This window comes from Spea bombifrons, chromosome 2, assembly GCF_027358695.1.
Source record: "Spea bombifrons isolate aSpeBom1 chromosome 2, aSpeBom1.2.pri, whole genome shotgun sequence".
Taxonomy (NCBI): Eukaryota; Metazoa; Chordata; class Amphibia; order Anura; family Pelobatidae; genus Spea; species Spea bombifrons.
This window is the reverse complement of record NC_071088.1, coordinates 110,464,766-110,477,227: the sequence shown is the minus strand read 5'-3', so window position 1 is coordinate 110,477,227 and position 12,462 is coordinate 110,464,766.

The window sequence follows — 12,462 nt, the reverse complement described above, 5'->3', positions numbered from 1 at the left end:
AGTTTAAAAGGTCGTACAATGGAGACAATTAGCCTGTTCTCTGTAGATTCCGTAACTGCATCTGCTATTTCTAATACTAATACTGGAAATCCCCATACCTAAGGGGTATATGATTAGTTAATTTGATGGGAGCGGGGGAACTGATCCCCTGCAGGAAAAGTGGAGTCACAGGATCGGCATTGGATGGCCACATACAACAAAGGTTGAGTTGGATTACCTGTCCCAATCGCCATTGAAAAACATGGAAAAAGTAGGTGCTTCTGCGATTGGTCACCCTTCCCCATAGGATAACAAGGTAGAAGATTCTCCAATTGGTTGCCGTCCCCCAGTTGAGGAGTGCCAATCCTCCTATTAACCACTTGCCCTGAGAGTATGTCATAATCTGCCTCTCCTGATTGGCTTAACCCCTTCACGACAATTAACGTGCCAGGCATGTCACGGAAAAACATCATTACTTTAAAAAGGTGTAGAAAGGGATCTACGGTCGCTTTCTTCAACCAAATGGTATTGCTGTAATAGCGTGATGTCGAGACATTCAGCGACACCGAGATCGGTAGCAGGGGCCTCATGTGGCCACTCCCCCAGATGTCAACGTCCACCATGTATTGTATGGCGACGGACGCCTGATTTAAAAGAGCTTAGTAGGCGATCGATTATTAGGAGAGTGGTTGCAAGTGCCACTGTGAGAGATTTTGCCGACAGCATCCTTCAAAAGTAAAGTAAGGTGATTAGTAAAGTAAATACAAATTTAAAAAAAAATAAGAAAAAAAGGAAAAATATTGGTAACGTTAAAATAATACCTCACTGACTTCACCATCAGGGGAACCATCCTGTTCCAACAAAAGCAGCAAGTCCTAAAATCAGCATTATATCTTCAGAAAAATAATCTCACGGAAAAAGTTACAATACTGGAATGTTAAATGCCCATGGGGTGTAACATTTTAAAAAAATTTATGATTTGATGGGTAAATTGAATTGGCCAGATTCAAAGATGTCACAATAATAGGACATAGGCACGGACTGACCAGATGTCCAAATTCCAAAAAATGCACACCTCACAAAGGTGGCCTTTTACCTCCAAAATAACCTGATAAACCCATGCATGATTATCACTGTACTCAGGTGATATTGCTGAACGCATCTTGTGGTGTTGTTTGACACGAACATATACCAAAATTACAATGTGTGTTGGGGGGAAAAATACAAATTACTACCATAAACTTTGACTATGGCTGGTAGTAGAATTTGTACAGGAAAGGGTTTCAATTCCAATATTTGAAATACCTGGGGTGTCTTGTTTTTAAACATATATGGTTTGATGGGGTAAATTAAATTGGCCAGCTTCAAAGATGTCCCAAATAGGACATGGGGCAGAATTTTCAACATGTCAAAATTCAAGTTGAAAAACTGAATTGCACACTTTCCAAATGTGACCTCTTACAAACAACCTGACAAATCCATGCATGAGGGGAATCACTGTACTCAGGAGATGTTGCTGAACATATATTGGAGTATTGTTTTGGTAGTGACATATACCAGGAGCTGTAAATTCATACCTGAAGTAAAATGTGTGTGGGAAAAAAAAATACTACCACAAATTTGACAAAGACTAGTGGTAGATTTGGTGCATGGAAATAGTTAAAATACTAGCATTTGGAATACCCTAGGTGCAGTGGCGTCGCTACAGGGGGGCAAGGGGGGGCAATTGCCCCCCCTAGGTTATTCCTTGCCCCCCCTGTTGCCCCCCCCGCCGAATTTGTAACCACCCAGGACAGTCCTTGACTGCTAACGACGGCATGGTGCCGTCGCTAGCAGTCCCAGTCAGGTGCTAACGACGGCACCATGCCGTCACTAGCACTATTTACCTTGATGGAGGTCTGTGGACCTCCATCACCACCTTCCCCGGTGATCTGCCCGGTGACGTCTCGCGCAATGACGCGATGACGTCACCGCGCAACTTTATTAATAACTGACAATTGTCAGTTAAAGCGGTATGGGGGCATGCTAATTAGATGCCTGTATCTCAGGCATCTAAGCAGCTACATACCCCCAACATATACCGTTGGAAAGGTAATCGCCTTACCTTTCCAACGGTATATAGATTGTAAAAAAAGAATAAAAATATTAAGTTAAAAAAAATAAAAATGTAAAAAAATATGATTTGGGGGTCTCTAAAGGCAGATAAAAAAAGATCAAAATTGCCTAGAGACCCCCAAATTAAATTATTTAAACATAAAGTAGTTTAACTTTAAAAAAAAAAAAAAAAGTTTAAGTATTCTAGCTAAATGATCACTGTGGTAGCCAATGTTACCACAGCGATCATATAGCTATAAAAAGTCACATTCCCTTTTTAAAAATGGCCGATACTAATTTTTAATCCTATGATCCCTTTGATCATGGGGTTAAATTTAGCCAACGGTAGAGGGAGGCAATTTTTAAAATCCTGATGAACTGCAAATATTATTAAAATCAGCCATTTAGCCTGTGTGGTACGTAAGTAACCATATCATCCCTGGAGCGCCTTGCATTTTTACTGCAAAACATATTTTTGCTGTAAAAGTGATTTTTTTTTTCTCCCTTTACCATCATTTCTTTGGAATTGTAAGGGGAAAGAATGGTGTGTGCTACTGTGAGTAAATGTATGGAAAGAATGGCGTGTGCTTCTGTGAATGAATGGAGATATGAAAGGCGTGTTAATGATCAGTAATTAGGGTTGAAGCCTTGACGTGGCATTACTGCTCACGTAGGAAGTTAAATTATGGCACAAAAAGTACACATTTGCAAAAACTACACCCCTTGGCGCATCAAATGAGGGGCTGTATGTGTTTCTAGTACAAACCTGGAGTGCACAAGACACAAATGAACATGTCGTTATGGTTAGAAAAAACATATTTTCTAGCCAAAGCAACATATTCCATCATTATTTGTGCACTCAACTTTTGTCCTAGAAATACATGTAGCCCCTCATTTGAAGCTCCAAGGGGTGTAGTTTCTTAAAATGGATGAATTGTCTGAATGAGGGAGAGCATGAGTTAATGTGATTGTGTGTATCATAGATGTATAATTGTGGAAGGGCAAAGATGGCACTGGCAGGATGTTTGAGCCTTGGGGACCGAGATGGCACAGGCAGGGTGTATATGGGACAAAGATGGCAAATCTTATGTGTGTTATCTGGGTGCTGGCCAGGTTCTATGTGGGCACTGTGGTTGGGGTGTGCAACCTGTGATCTATCCCTGTAATTTAGGGGTTTTTTTTAGGGGTTTTAAATATACCTTTAATGCTGGGTTTTTATGTGAATTCCAATTGATCTGTACCTGCAAAGCTTGGTTTGTGTGTTCTTCTGTAGATCCATATCTGCTATGCTATGTTTCCATACACTATTTATGTATACCTGCAAATACAAGGTTTGTATGTCTTGTTCAGTTGATTAATACCTGCAATGCTGTTTCCATGTATTGATTTGATCTATACCTGCAATGCTACATTTCATATATTATTATTGTATACCTGCACATACAGGATTTGAATGCCTGATTCTGTTTATTTGATATATACCTTCAGTGCTAAGATGACAAGTGAATTTCAATTGTTCTATACATGCAAAGCTGGGTTTGTGTGTTAATGTGTAGATCTATACCTGCTATCGGCAGCAGGGTCTAATATTTATATATATATTTATATATATATCGGCAGCAGGGACTAATATTAGGCCCTGAAATCATTTAGTGGAAAAGTTAAGGTATTGTGTTGTTTAAAGGATTTCAAGGATTTGTCGTACTAAATTGTGGCTTCAGGCTTCCCATGTTGAATGATCAAGTATTGTATTGTCCAATAACAAAAGTATCATTCCATAGCACATTACTTTTGGCAATATATATATATATATATATATATATATATATATATATATATATATATGTGTGTGTGTGTGTGTGTTTTCAGTGGTATGATTTATTGGTGGAAATTATTAATGCCCCCCCAGTTTGACTGTGGTATTTTGTGTGCCCCCCCTATATATTGTTTCTAGAGTCGCCACTGCCTAGGTGTGTCTAGTTTTCAAAAATATATGGTTTGATGGGGTAATACTTTTTTATAGTAAATTATATAATACAATCAAAATAATGGCATCTAAAGAAAGCCCTTCTTGTCCGGAAAAAACAATATATAACTTGTGTGGGTACAGTACATGAGAAAGAAGAAAATTACAGCTAAACACGAGCACTGCAGAAATGTTAAAACAGCCATTGTCATGAAGGGTACAAAAAATAAAATCAACCATTGTCAAGAAGGGGTTAAATACATCTGTTTATTGCTCGATTTGTTCTGCTGTCTAATGTAAACCATTGTCTGTTCTTTTATCACCTTCCTATTATTCTCTAGTGTATTTGTCCCTAATAAATCAGTGCTTCTTTAGGGACATTATTTTTTGTGGTAATAGCAGATATCAGGTCCCTTCAAAACCGTTTTATTACCTTCTCAACTACTTCCCTGAGTCTGACTCTTTATACTTCAAAACACTAAGTGCTTCTGTCTGGGTGCATCATAAACTAATTCCAAAAAGGACCCGAGAAGGACATCCGCATGATGGTCAGGGATCCCAGTTTAAGATCTCTAGTTCCTGATAAAACGTTATACAATCTGTCTGGAGCAGTAAATCTACACTACTACAGTGACTGGATACAGTTAAACTTCATGGTGTCATGATTGCTGGTAATCTCATGCTTTCCATGCAAAACCTGGAGTTGAGTATCCACACAAAATACAATCCCTACAGCCTAAACAATTTTAAATAAGATAACTGCAGCCTAGTTGGAGTCTCTTATGTGTACTAATTATCATTACATTTAATGGCTTAACAATACAAAGTTCACACAATGAAACAATATTATAGACAATAACTACTTAACTTACTACATACATATGTAGTGTACAGTATTAGCTGACATACGTTTGGCATCACATTGTACTCATAGATCTCCCTTCGATGTCATTTACTTAGTGAGCAAAAGTTTCATGGGTAAATCATCTCTAGTTGTTAGATTTCGGACTCAAACTACAAAATGTATGCATGATTGCACATAGAGGCGAGGTGCTGGATGTTTGTGTGTAAAAAGGTAACCATATGGACTCTTGTCCATGGGGACTTATGCCTCACACCACAACACCTCTACCAATCCAACAAGCTGGCTATGGAAGACGAGAGAAGAACATGCCAAGGAACTTACATGCCATAGAGTAAAAATGTTTTATTTAATGTCATTCTGTACTATGATGCATTGCATTTCATATGAAAACAAAATAAAAAATGTTTTACAGTAAAATGCCAATTTAATCTAATACGCGTAATATAAGTGTTGGTGGGTGCTGGCTTTAGTGTTCATTAATCTCAAGAGACATACTGCCAGAGTTGGCCATCTGATTATATTTCTCTGTTCTTAAATCAGATTATGTGACCTATTACTATTAGTTGTAACCCATTCTAAAGTGAGTAGACATTTGTTTTCATACAAACTTTATTATTAACAAACATTGCCTGTTTCGTGGGTTTCTATGAGTCAACGAAAATGAGGGTGATCTCCGACGAAACTAACGAAACCGAACTGCAAAAGTTCTGAAAATTTGTCATGATTCTTCCATCCGTCATCACATGTACCCTCCGCTATTACAAGCCATTTTGGCACTTGTTAATGAGGTAAAGTGAAAAGGGACCGTGTGTAGGAAGGTACATACCAATGACTGATAGGAGGTAGAAGTAGCCCCAAAAAACGGGGGATGGTCTCATTGATGGTAATAGCTGTGATTGATCGGGGAACCTTTTGTTTTATATCTATAATGAAAGGCGAGTCCATTAGGTGTCAAGGACCTCCTTGTTTGGAAACATCCCCAGAATGTCATTCCTAATTTAAAAAAAGGCCCAAAAATTTCATTCAAACCAAACCAAAGGGAAATGAAATTTGTTTCCCTGAAAACGAACGAGGCAAAAACAAAACAAAAGTGTTGTCCACATGTCTATAGTGAGGTATTGCAATGTTAAATATTTTGTTTAAATAATTATTTTTATTCTTAAAAATCTAAGAGGCTTGCTGCTAGGCTTGCACTGTAATTCTACTCGGTTTGCCAATAGAGGTGTATATATAACCTTTTTTCCATGCTGCAGTAATTGACAAAATAAACCTTTTTGTGCTGCTACTTCCTGCACCATGAAGAGCTGAAGGTCCTATTGTAGGACTTTGGTTTCTGCTGTTGAGCCTCAATATAATTTTATGATACATAATTGATTTCCAGTTAGAAATAACCGGACCAGTAATGTCCATTTCTTAAAGGCATCAATGAGGCAAACAGCATTCCTACACTTTGGTGAAATAGCTAGTGACAGATTAAGGAGAAGCTGAGGGCCAACAGGTTATTAATTAGATGTTTTTACCCCATGTGCTAGAGACTAAAGCTATTCTGAGAGGCGATATAGTAAATACGTTCTAAATTGCAACAAAATAATACCAGGACAATTACCCAATTTGAGATTTAATGGAGGGCCTGGGTAAGGACTAAAGACCAATGCATACCACATGGAATGGAATCTTGATTTTCATTGTCTTACCTTGTCGATCTGCATTACCAAATGATAGACAGTATATAGGGATTAAAAATCTATAATATTACTAGTATTATCCATTAGCAGCTTGAACAGATGTCACATGAGGAGGTCTTCTTGTAGGCCGATGGCCTGCAGCAGTTTGTAGAAGTGCTAAAAGACTGATTGCAATGAATCTGTTTGAAGGTAAACCTCAGCAGTCTCAATTTGAAGCAAATAGCCCTCAGCAGGTTCAATGGCCACAGCCTGCACATGAAACGTCTGACATGTTCAAGATGGAGGGGAGACTGCAGGCTCAAACAGGTCCATGCAATGATGGCGACTATGAAGTCACATAACAGTGGGACAGGTATAATTGTAGTAAGAGTGTAGCTGTGGGCAAATCTTTTCCCCTTTAGTAAAGTGTGTAATCAAAGAACAGTTTTTGGTGTTTTTTGTAACGTAAAAAAGTAAAAAAAAAATTAAAATGGAAATGTCCGTTGGCTGTATCCGACCGTGGAGATTATCTGTAATGGACGCATATTTACAGACATTTCAATGAGCTAGTTCAATGCCAGAGGGGACCACAGCTTGATTCTCTGATGACAAGATGTTTAAGAATTTCATGTGACGCTTGCGGTTTTGTACCCTTGCTACATTCACTATATGATTATGATTCAGTATACCATAATTATTATAGCATTAAGGATTCGTTTTAAATATTTTTTCTTATGCAATTCCAGATTGTAACCATCTTTTTTTTGTAGCACTTTAAATGGCTGTGAGATATTGAATGCCAAGGTTTTTGTTTGCAACATTTCTGCTATTGCAGATCCTTCCTGATGTATGAAAAAGAACCAAATAAATGAACCAAATAAAATAAGTAATTAAAATACATGTATTCTTAAGACCAAACAACAGGGTTCTTAGGTGTAGAAATGCATGTGATTAACCGCTAAAGTAGGATTTTGATGGCTATTTGTTTCCCTGTCTTCAGCATGCAGAAGAGCTTGGTTTGGCCCCGCATACAACATACTTAAATTGTTAAGATTTCTTGAGTCACTTTAGCTGAGCGCTTCATGTCAAGGTTGCACCTTCATAATGCATTATCAGGTTGGTGAATGGAAACGGCTGCTCTCCAGCAACCTCTTGTTTAGCAAATAAAACACTTTATTTAATAATTGTGGACTTCAAATGAAACATCCAAAAAGCATCATAGGAGCTGTAGTCTTTAGAAATTTCTTAATCAGAGGATGACAAAGCAGGTTAGCAAAATGACTGTTGCCATTAGGTGCTCTACTTATTTGGTATCATTTTTTAGATTCCAACTGCGCATATCCCACAGAGGGATGAGACTTATAGGGTAATCAAGATTTGCTTGTTTTTTATGTTTGGCTGAATAAGCCTTTCCATATACAGAATGAATAAACTTTCGGTCAGATAGGAAGATATTGAAAAATGTACACATAGTTAGAGATATCTATAAAAATTAAGGATGCTCCTTGAAATTCTAGGACCATTAGTAGGCAGACCCTTACTAACAAGATACAACATTCTATTTAAATGTCCGTAGCATATTAGCAATAACGTATTCCCTATAAATAATTGATTTATGTTGTGATTAATTAGTGACCGACATAAAACTGACCTCATCGTAGGTCACTGAGACACCATGAAACCAGCAATGTAGGTGCGGCTGTACAAGTGGATGACTATGCCTCAGTGTTCATGAGATCATTTAAAGACTATTAAAGACTATTAACTAATTGTTACAGAACTTCCAGTACTTGAGCAATACGCACTGGGTAGGCACATTCTAGCATTTCAGATGCTGCAGACTGTAATTCCCATCACGATCATCCAAATACTAGAGTGTAACTATAGTGTGAATAATATGGAGGATCTGAAACACCAGAGAATGTTTGTCGCTCGTTATCCGTGCTCTAATTATCTTCATTCCCAAAATCATGCTTTGATTTCTTTGGATATGCATAGATCTGGTTTGATTCGCTAAGAAGGAGACTAGTTTGTACATATAATTTCATGTGTTATTGTGTTACTGCTGAGTATTAAAAGTACAACAACAATTTGTGCTGTAAATATGTATGCTTCAGGTCTAGATGTACAATATGCATGATTGTCTTAATTGCATTTGTTAGCCAAGGTGTGAACCATCTGCCTCCTGTATGCAACCACCTTATCTAATCACTTGTGAGGCAGCCCTATAAATTCCTAGGCCTCACTTGGAAATGTAGCTGCTGTGGCCTCTTCACCAGTGGCCTCCTCATAAGTGGATATTCAGTCACACTGAAGTTAAACTGGAGGGAAACGGCATACCAGGTACCACTGCAGAAAGCAGCTACAACACATCATCGGAACCAGATCAACACATCTCCATCCAAGCCGTCCTCTCCTATTCTCTCACTTCCCCCTCAACCACCGACTAGATTGTAAGCTCACAAGAGCAGGGCCCTCTCCTTTGCACCAGTTTGTTATTGTATGTCCTTTTTGTATTGTGAGGTAGGTCTGGGATCGCCCCTCGCTGAGGTCAAGGGACAAGTGCCCGTCTTCATTCACACCAGGCCAACAGCAGTAGGTTTGTGCAATCAGACACAGGGTCAGGTTTATTGGAAAGGTTGCAAAGACAAAAGAAATATAACAACACAGCAACAAAAGAAACACCTTGCCTGTCTGGCACTTACTATACAAAGGATGTCCCTCACTACCAGCTGGAGAGCTTCTCTCTGCCAACTTAACAATAATATGTCCAGCAACCTTTACTCACATGTCTCTTCCACAGACAGGCTTTCTGTGTCCTCAACCAGAGAGCTACCTGTCCTCCTGGCTTCCCTTTTATATCCGCCCTCTCATTCACCTACATTAATCACCTAGCAGGTGGAAGACTCAGGTGTTACTTCACATAGGAAAGGAATCTAGGAGAAACATACCTCCTTCCACCACCAATCCTACCTGAATGTCACAGTATGTGAAATTGTTCTACTGACTGTAACAGCGCTGCAGAATCTGCCGGCGCTTTATAAATAAATGTAATGTATGTAATGTAATTGTCATATTATTATGTAATAAGCAAGGACTTCTTGATATGGGATATGTTGAACTTTTGAGATGGGCTAAAAGAGGCACTGGCGTATTCTGGCCTAGGCCAACTAGGGCGGCAGGTCCAGGGTCAGAAGGTTCTTCTTGGTGCTTTGCTTACTCAGCTGGCCTGTAGGGCCTTGTAACCATCCCATTTGCAATACGGAGGTTTCTTCTCTCTAACTGCATGTGTTTCAGAGGAGGAGCACCAGAACATGTTCAGAGAACAGGGGTACTTGTCCTGAGTAAGGACTATTGCCCAAAACACACCAAACTCGCAATAAACAGTTTGATTTCATAGATCAATAAAACACATAACCTTTTGTTCAAAAAGAGCTGTGTTTCACTCTTAAAAACTTGTTTAAATATGTGGTGCCATCCACCTGTCTACTGGTGTTCATGCTTGAATGAACCCTATTGGCACCTATCCAGCATGGTGCATACTATCCTTATGTATTTTCCTGTGGTACAGAGACTAGGCCTGACCCAGGGCAGCACCCCCAATCGTCTCCTCCATGGCTGCCATCTAAGCTACAGGGACTTCATTAAAAGATGTTGTGCACCTTCAAGACACGGAGCACCAGGATATAAAGTCATATCCAGAGACTTGGTGTCTTGAATGCATACAGCGCCTTTTATAGGACTCTATGGAGGCACAAGAACGTGGTCGGAAGCAGCGTACCTCCTTGGACCTGCCGCTCTAGATCTACGTCACTGACTGTCCTACTGAGCAAGCTAGCAGGACATCAAGCTAAAAGGAAAAACACCCTGTAGGGAATGGAAAGGCTGGTTGGAGGGATGTTAGATTTTATTATAGTAAATGTAACAAAAAAATGACATGATTCAAATAAACAAGATGATTGGCAAACAGATGTTATAAAATAAATCCTCTGCATACCTGGGAACTTTTAGGCTCCAATCCTTATTGCCAGGACTACCCACTGACGTCACAAGCATCCCACTGATGTCCGTGGGTATTCCTGCTGATGTTGTTGGGCGTTCCCATCTATGTTGTTGGGCATCCCCCCCAGACATTGTATTGTGTCTTAAACATGCAAAAACACTGAGGCATATATGTTTATTTTTTTATTTTTTTACTGCTTCGCCTCTCTTAGAGTTTAGGAGGAATATCACCTTTAAGGCCTCTCCATGTGCATTGGGTGAACCTACTTATTAGGTCTCTTCGTCGAAGCAAAAATGAAAGCATGCTTACTGAACTGGGTACATACTGAATTCATTATTACTATTTATTGTAAGCATTTATAGCTCTGCATGCTTCATCAGTTCTAATCTGATTACATAAGCATGATGGGAGTATCCTGCTGCGTACGTTAATAAAGTGGCTTCATGTTCTCTGGGTGTGACCCAGGGGAAACCTCCCCTATGTGGGTTCCCCACTTTATGGAAAGAGTAATTAAATTCCTGTTTCACATGTGTTCAGGCCAAGGCCGGCACTGGGGCCAGCTCCCTCCCTCTGTTTGTTTTGGCTGCATGGAGGATAATGACTCATTTGAATATTGTTGTTTTTTTTTATAGTTAAGGTTTCATTGATCTCATGGATTCTGGCCAGACTGGGGCTTCTCCGCAGAGATAAGCAGTTGATGTCGTGCAGGAAGGTTAAAGCTGTTGCAACAACATACTGCCACTATCAGATCACTGAAGATCATGTGTCGTATACTAACATTTCCATACATAAACCATCAAACTACTTAAATTTTAACTTCTTTACAAAATCTGCTACTGGCTAGATATTATCTTCCATATCTACTATTTGCATAGATAACAATAAACTGTTGTGCACCATTAAATATAAAGTGAAAAGATTATGACATGTTATAAAATGTTTTGTGATCAAAATCCCCAAAATAATGAGTTTGTTTTCAACCTCATCCGGCTCTAACGTTCACTATATGGCCAAAAGTATGTGGACACCTGACTATCATACCCTGACATCATAGTGATACTTAACTAGACATACCTAGTAGACTATGTAAGGAATTGTATACATTGCTATGTAAAGTTGGCTGGTTGAAATGTTGGGAAATGCAATAGTTAAATCAGACTTGTGTGTCATGTATGCACACATGCAAATTATTTTTAATAACAGTTTAAGCAGAACGTGTTCTATAGTGTAGAATGAACTGACATTTCTTCGGGGATAGGCTGGCAAGAGGGTACCTGGGCTGCCCCAATCTGATTTTGAGCTCCTGCCTGAAGCCTTTCCTATGTGTGTTTTACTTGCACTTCCGCATAAATAATTACCAAGGTTTCTAGAATAACAAAGGCTTCAGGCAACTTTTATGCTCTGACAGTATGCTTTCTGCAGTTCATTTTGACCAATATGTATTATAAACTTTTGTTGAGCAGTTTTGGGACACTATATCACTGCATCAGCTTAGGTTTGCCCCTGGCCTAAACAGAGAACATTTACAATGCTGACAAAGTAACAAACTACATATTTCCATAAAGAATAAAACAGGAAAACATACACATTAACATTTATTGATCCATGTTGTTTCAAAAGTAGCAGAATGTTTTTAATTTCGTTTATGGTATTTAACATTTTGTGACAGAAGCATAGTGTCCATAAGTTTCTTTAGAAATCCTAGTGAAGGACGATGTTTCATAGTAAGCTGCATAGGGATTTTTGGTGCTGAAGCGTACCATTTGCCCATAGACAACAAATGCCATTAATATACATTGCACAGTATAATTTAGGCAGGTCTTTCCATGGACCTCCTGCCTTGGGGGCTTGGATATGATGTGATTTTTACCATTTGATGTTTACCAGTCAC